Consider the following 8,159-nt stretch of genomic DNA (forward strand, 5'->3'; position numbering starts at 1 on the left):
AGAGACAGCCAGCGAGAGAGGGAACACAAGCAGGGGGGGTGGGAGAGGAAGAAGCAGGCTCCTAGCAGAGGGGCCTGATGTGAGGCTCAATCCCAGAAACCTGGGATCAGGCCCTGAGCCTAAGGCAGATGCTTGACAACTGTGCCACCCAGGCACCCCCAACAGCCCAATTCTTAAATAACAAGTGAGATCCGCTTCCCAGGGTCTGCTCTACTCCATTTATACCCAGAATAGCTCATAAAAATGATCCTGTTCCCAGTGGCAACAGACACCTGCAACATCTAGAGCATAATAGGACAAAAATGTGTGGGTTGCATATGAAGAAAATGATAAAATGGAGACGTAAAGAGAATGAGTTCAACCACTAGAGATACTGCTAGTATTGACCATATATTAATGGTATATGGATGATCAAAGAACATTTGGAGGAATGTGACACCCGGAAATTAAAAACAAACTAGGGATGTAGATATTAGCAGGCTGTATTCCTCAGTGTGTCTAATATACAAATACACAAATGATGTTAAACAACTAGAAAAAATTCCATTACAGTCAGGATCTAGGCGAATAAACCTATTATCGCCAGTAGTATTAACTTTTGCTTTAGATGGTCTTTCCAGTGTAAGGAGATTGTAAAGAGAGAAAAGCATTGTTTTAGCAAAGAAGACAAAATTTTCCTTATTTCCAAATGATGTGAATATCTTCTTGGGAAAAGCCTGAGAAATGATATAAAAATGGATTTCCTTCAATGGTAGAATGAAGTATTAATATTTAAAGCACCAGTGCTTTCATGTATGCCAGCAGTAATCATATAGAAAATATAATGGGGAAATGATGGCCTTCACAGTAGCAATATCAACCACCACACAATAAAGAAAATACCAGGAGATCTTGAATGATATAGTTAGGACATTGTAGTAGGAGATGATAGATCTCGGACTCGGCTTCGAAAGATGGCTTGAATGAAACAAGAGGAACTCTAGCAAAGCTGGGAGGTGGGGCAGGAGACTGGGGCAGGGGTGGCCCAACCAGGCCCCAGCCACATCACAAGTCTACCTTACAGTTAGCACGTCCTATCTCCTCGTCTTACCAGAGGGACCGCTTCCTAGTCTAGTCCATCACTTCCCCATCAGATGATGCCTATGCAAGAGGTCTCTGCCAGGGGCATATTTTTTGGAAGGGAGAGGGATAACAACACTATGATATGGACAGAGGTGCAGGCTGGATTCCTACTGGCAGAGTCATAGCACATTTCTGGATAAGGGGAATGCACAATTTACAGGTATGGTACAATGCCAGGAAAATTTCAAACTGGTCTTTTTTTGGTGGAATTTCATAAAATAATTTTATTATTCACCTATTAGATTGCTAATGGGGCGAGATAGCTATGACTTTTTCTACAGAAGAGTAAAAATCATTTCTGAGAGACTAGCATTCCACTGTCTGGTTCGCCCATAGTTAAAAGTATTTCTCTAATGATGAGCACGGTTATTTCACAAACTACTGTAACAGTAGGCTGTTACAGTAACAACTGTAATTTGTATGTGCCTGCCTGTATCTCCTCCCACATTGCTCTTGGCCTTGGCGATGGAATTTGCTTTGTCCAGTGGAACACTAGCAAGTGTGAAGCAAGCAGAGAATTGAAAAGTGCTTACACACCAGGGTCTGCCCTCTCTTGTTGCTCTTGACACAAGATAATGACCGCGTGAAGAAGCGTGGGTTAGGTGGATGATGAGAGACCCAGGGCCCAGGCATCCCCTCCACCACAGCTGACCGTGAACCAATTGCCAGAAATGTGGGTGAGACCATCATAGACCATCCAGCCCCCAGCAGAGCCAGGGGCACTGACCACAGATGCATAAGCAAGCCTTCTGAGAACAGCAAAAGGACCTCTCAGCTAAGCCCAGCTGAAATTATTGACCTGCAGAATTGTGAACAAAAGAATTGGTTGTTTAAAGTCACTACATTTTGGATGGTTTGTTGTGCATCAAAAACTGGCTGGCACAACTGGTAACTGCCACCCATCAAAATCCAACAAAAATAAGAGAGAGAGAAAATACTTTTCGTAGTGGAAATGTAACCTCTGCTTGAAAAGGAGTCTTAAGGAAGGGGATGAGGTTAAGACACGAGATATTTGTCGAGTCGAGTCTGTGTGCCAAGGCCTGTGTTGATCCCTGTATCCTATTTAACAGCCCGTTAGATCTTAATGAGGAGGTTACTATTTGCAACTCATAGAAGAGAAGACTTAGAGTGCAGTTTGTGTTTGAATCCAAGTCTTCCCGTCTCTACAGCCTGTGCTCTCCCAGCATCGCCATGTTTTAGCAAAAGGATTATTTTGATCGAGGACTATGGTTTGTTGTGTCCTTTTTTTTGATGATGTTCAGAGTTGACTTGTTACGTAAGGTGTTCATTTGCTACGAGGCACTGGGTTCAGAGAAAGGTATTTTCCATCTGGATGTTCTTCTCCTCACAGTCTAGTGAGAAGAACCACCTGAGAGCCTCCCTCATTGCCACCAATCAAGTGTGTCACCTGGACATGTTACTTGACAACTCCAAGTTCCGTTTTTTCTGCACACATAAAATGGAATTGAGTGATGCAGTAGAGAAGATATTCTGTTTTGTCATCGCTCTAGACATTGATTTTGATTTATTGATGGTCCGATTGGCTTTACACACTTAATATTTATCTACCAACAGACCTGCACAATGAATATCAGAATCCCTCTCAGCAGATTAAGAAACAGGCTGAGATGTGCTTAAGTAAGACAGTAAGTGAGGGAGCTGAGAGTCACACGTTGGTCTGTGTGACTCCAAAGGTAATCCTCTTCCTTTCCCTAGAAGACATGCCCTGTATGTTGAGAGTCGCTGACGTGCACGGTGCATGCCATTCCTGTGGTACAGACACGTCTTCCTTTCTCATTTTTTTACTACCAGGAAGGCCCAGGCCCCCAGGAGAACATAGCTCCTGTGGAATGTTCTAATGCTGAGGGGGTCTGCTGTGAGACCAACAAGTCCAACACGTATTTCTGCCTTTTTTCTAGAGTAGGAAGGAACAGGCAGATTGGAAAGTGACAGCAACATTAGAAGCATCTTCATGGGAAGTGGAGCACCTTACTTAGTGAAATGGTGGTTTACAATTCTAAGAGAGAGGGGCCCTCCAGAACAGCTCTTACCTGGGAAAGAGAATGTTACAGAACTTCCCAGAGCCTTTTAGCATTCACAGCTGGAGCCAGCTTTCAGGAGAGAGACCACAAGATACCTGAGGATTTCAGGATGTAGTAAAGGGAAACAGTCAAGTGAAGTGATTTTAGTAGTAGCCAATGAGAGAAGATATGGTGTTTTACAATCCAAATGACCTCAAATTTAAATCTGGCTCTCTCAAGTAGTTATGCGGCCTGAAGCAAGGGAATATCTCTGACTGTATTATTTCTCATCTGTAAACTGGGGATTCTAAAAGTACCTCCCTCATTAACCTCACCTCGCCTGAAAAGGCTTTCCTGCCCCTGGGTGCTCACCCTGCCCTTACACTAGGATTCTATTAGGACTCGTTTTCAATTCAACTAGGACCGGTTTTTTCCTCTCCAGGCTCCCTTGACTTTAGTTCTGTCACCGCTCTAATCAAGGAGCTCTGTAATGATTGGCCAGCATGTTTGTAAGGAAGTCAAAGGCTGGGAGCCAGCCTGAAACATACTTATTCCCCCTGAGTCAGCCCAGTGCCTGGAACTTGGTGTCCAGGAAGGACTGAAAATGTATTGTTTGAGTGTCAGAGTAGGACGGAAGCTGCATGGATCCAAGGCCAGTTATTATTGTACCTGTTAATTGTTTATTAATGTTATAAAATGAAAGATGAGTGAACAGAGGCGTCTCCATATATCTTTTCACTTGGGGAGGTTGGGTGGGTTGTGTCTTTCCAATCACTCTCCACGTGTTCGCAATTCGTTGCTTCTTTGTGTATCTTGGATAGTCTGTTTTCCCCTCCATCATAGAATTGGCTTCATAGTGCATCTATACTAGATAAGTCAGTAAAAATCTTCCCCCACACGAAGTGATCAGAGCAAAGAGTCCCTCTCCAATGGCTCCCCTTGAGTGATGAGTGAATCACAGGGTGACTACAGGCCTTTTACTTTTGTGATTTTTGTGAGTCATGGCACAGCTGTGCAACCAAGGGTGTGAACACAAAGCTCAATGGATGTCAAGTCCGGGTGAGGGCTTCCATACTCTCCAAGAGGCAGAGCTCCTTGATTTCTCCCCCTTCTTTGGTCACTACCTCTAGTTCCCTGACTGCTATGTGTCTCCTTTTCACTGACATTGTCCCTGTACATACTTCTCATCCAGCACCTAAACCCTTTCGAGTGCTCCTCTGTTCGTGTGTCACAGTCAAATGCTAAATCCTCACGGAGGTCTACAAGTCTCCGCCACCCCCGATTTTATATTGCTAAATGCACTCACCTTTTCCAGCCCATCCCATGTTCCTGATCCCCTTTAACTTGGCCTGAATTATCACCTACCAGACTATTGTTATTTACTTCTTTGTTATGCTTATTTCTCTCCCCACCCCCACCCCCACCATAACTCCTACTTGAATAGAAGCTCCTTGATCTTAGGGATCTTTGTCTCTTGCCCACTGGTATATCTGAAGCAGCCCAGAATATTCCTGAGCACACACTGTAGTCATCCAGACCATATCTGTTGATGTAATGGACATGTCTGTCTCCTTCGCTGCATTGGGACACCCTTGAGGCAAGGGCCGTGCTCCACTGGTCTTTGTCAAGCCACCATCCAGATCAGTTTGTGATACAAGTGGAAAGGCATTGCTGAATATCTGTTGAATCAATTAGCTTATTAATCTTTTGAAAGTGACACTAATAGGGAAAACATTCTGCTTCCAAACTGCAGTTATTCTAGGAGGTGCCATCGGTGTCAGCACTACGTATGTATCAGCTGCCAAGCGAACTCTGCTAGTCAGCTGGGAGATGTTTGAGGGCTAGAAGTCTGACTCATTTTCTGTGGATCCCTCCTGGGGCTGGCACTGTTCTTCCTGCACAACAGGATTTAGAGGGGTGTTTCAGATAGCCGTTGGTTACCTGATGACTTCATCTGTGCAGGACTTGTACTACAATTTACATAATATATGTTAAAATAAAACTATCTTTGGGAATAAAGCATAATTATATAATTCAACCGATAAAATGAAAGCAATATACTGACAGAGTTGAAATAAATGTTGAGGCTAATGTTAAGTAATAGTGCACATAACGATGGGCCCTATGCTAGGCTCTTCATCGATCTTTCATTTAGTCCTAAGAAAAATGCTTCAGGGAAATGCTGTCATTCCCATTTCACAAGGGAGGATATTGAGATCAAGGACATAGTGGAAATTGCCCAGGATCTGAAAGCTGGTAGGTAGGTACTCGAGGTGGAAACTCAGGGCTCATTGATGATAACACCCCAGAAAGTCTGCAGTAGAGGCCAACCCCGCTTAACTTGCCCCCAGCAGTCCTGTCTGGTTCCCCTTCCATTTTTCGCTGATACAGCTCTCCACAGTCTCATCCTATCTCCCACCATTTCGGAAGCTCTCCATCCCAGAGATCTTTCCCCTGTCCCTTTGGCCCAGTGTTGATATATTCAACACTGATTCTGGCTATGGCAGAGGAAAGATGACTGTTTCGAGTTCTTGCGAAGGAATAGAGTAATTGTTATTTACCAATCCTTCATGACTTTTGATGATTGTGGATCCTGAGGAGGGTCCTTTGCTGCGGTGCTGGTTTCCTTGTGTGAGAATCCTGTTTTTGGCAGGATGCCCTTCCCTTCCACTAAGGCATCAAACCTGCCCAGGAGGGAAGATGGTTTACTTGTCAATGGCGCTGCGCACCCACAGGCCCAGGCACCATGAGACCAGTTCCCTCAGAGGCAAAACAGCTTTCTCAGGGTCACCAAGCCGTTCCACAAATTTCACGGGCTCCTTAGGTAAAGACAACAAGGCACGTACAACCGATGTTTGGTATCAAGTTGGGAAGAGGAAAAGGACTGCATTCCTTCTTTCACAGTAAAAGCTTTGAGTACCCCCAGTAAAATCAGCCTGTCCTGGAAAGATGCACCATTAGTGAGCAGCACCATGGTGGAGTAGCTATGACCAAAGGTTCTGAGCCAGGCATTATCCTCTGGAATTTGAGACGGGTAGGAAAACAGCTTTTCCTTTTCTTGTTTTCCATCTTCTTTTGGGTTACCTATTTCAAGGCGAGTTTGAAAATGAGTGGTTTTGTCAGAAGTTTTCTCACAATACGATATTATCTCTCCTAGTAGAGGATACCAATGAGACTCTTGGTTTCTAAGCTTCTCTGTTACTTTGATCAAATAGCTTTTTCTACCAGCCTACATCTCAAAAGAAGTATCCTAGATGTGTTGCTCTGGATGAACTTCCTGATGTATGTGATTTCCAAAAACCTCATAAAGGAATAAGACTTGGTTTTTTGTTTGTTTCTTAACTACTGTATCAGAAGAGATCATAAAAGCTCTTTGAGGGCCTACCATGCTTCAGGTATTTTGCATATTTTGCTGATCATTTTCATAAAATTCCTATGACATAAGGGCCATTACTCCAGTTGCGCAAATGAGGACATTCAGGTCCGGAAGGATAGATATGTTGGCCCTGACCCATGCCTAGAAAGTGGCAGAGCTGAGATTTAGGGCTGCTGTCACAATCCATTGCCTGCACTGGTCAGCATACATTGACATTAAAGGGAAAAAATGAGGGGCGCCTGGGTGGTTCAGTCGGTGAAGCGTCTGCCTTTGGCTCAGGTCATGATGCCAGAGTCCTGGGATCAAGTCCCATGTGGGCTTCCCTGCTCAGTGAGGTGTACTTCTCCCCCCTGCCCCGAACTCTCTGTCTCTCTTTCTCCTCTTTCTCAAATAAATAAATAAAACCTTTTTAAAAAAATTCCTGTGTTTTTGAAAGTCACCAACGTAAATTAAAATATTCTCTAGCATTGCTATGTTATCACTGTTTACTTTTAGAGTTTTGCTCTTGCTGTAATGCTTTTCCTTTTCTCGAAATACTCAGTTTATAACATTATAGTCAGGGTGGTGGTTATGGAAAGGCATATACATAACTAAGTTCTGGAAATTGTCGCTTTAAGCCATATTGTGTGCTGAAAAGTATGCTATGTGCTTGTGTAGAGACGTGGACAAATGGACGAGATTTCTATTCCTCCAACACTTCCTAGCTTCTAGAGGTGCTTGCATGGCACCTGATACTCAAAAGCCACACCTAATGGTACCGATATAGGAAACATCTACGGCACTACCTGCAGATCGGAAGTCGGTGTTTTTGCTGTCAGTGTTTCTTTATGAAATAGATGAATTCGGCAGACCTTCAGCAGTGCCTACCTTGTGTCATGTAGTGTGCTTCATACAGGGTAAGCAAAGAGCAAATCATGGTCCCAGCACTTAAGTACCTCACAGGAAAACAAACAAAAAACAGAACGTAATTTGTGAATTAGAAGACTCCACAAGGTACCTTTGCAGTGCAGGAGAGGGAAAGAGGAAGAGGAGACAAAGAACTGGACCGAGGAAGAACAGAGGCAATAGGAACAGGAATCAGATCAAAGGAACTGAGTGCTCGTGACTATGAACATGTATGCCTGTACCTGGAAATTCTAGCCTTCGGGGACTCACAGACGTGATTCCATATTCCCAAAAGTTTATAATTTTCACCAAAAAAGTAATCACATTACCAGTCTTATATTTATTAATTAATTTCTCCAGTTCAGTTTCTTTACAGGTGTGATTTCTGCATATCAATCACTTTGTATCTGCAAAGCCTAGGGGAATTTCAAAACCACTCCCACCAAGAGGACATTGCAGCAACTGAAAGATTATTAGAAAGGCCAACACGGATTAGGAAGCCAGGAGGTCAGCAATACACTGGTATTAGAAGCTATTGAACATAGGCAATGGGATGAAAGTCAGAAAATTTGTATGTACCACACACTTTGGTAGGCTCTGGGATTAGAGGAATCATTCAAGCTGATCCAGCTGTCTTAGTCAGAAAATCATAGAGGCAAATCCTAATCCCATTGGTCTGTAAAGATTTGTCAAGATTGTGTATCAAGGAAGTGTTTTACACAGACACAGACACACACACACACACACACACACAC

At 43.6% G+C, this 8,159-nt stretch overlaps 1 pseudogene; it reads right to left on the bottom strand.

Annotated features, from left to right (window-relative positions):
• Window positions 1–5,848: 5,848 nt before the first annotated feature.
• The window catches only part of LOC100469976, a 13,199-nt pseudogene continuing 10,888 nt past the window's right edge, over window positions 5,849–8,159 (bottom strand).

This window comes from Ailuropoda melanoleuca, chromosome X, assembly GCF_002007445.2.
Source record: "Ailuropoda melanoleuca isolate Jingjing chromosome X, ASM200744v2, whole genome shotgun sequence".
Classification (NCBI taxonomy): domain Eukaryota; kingdom Metazoa; phylum Chordata; class Mammalia; order Carnivora; family Ursidae; genus Ailuropoda; species Ailuropoda melanoleuca.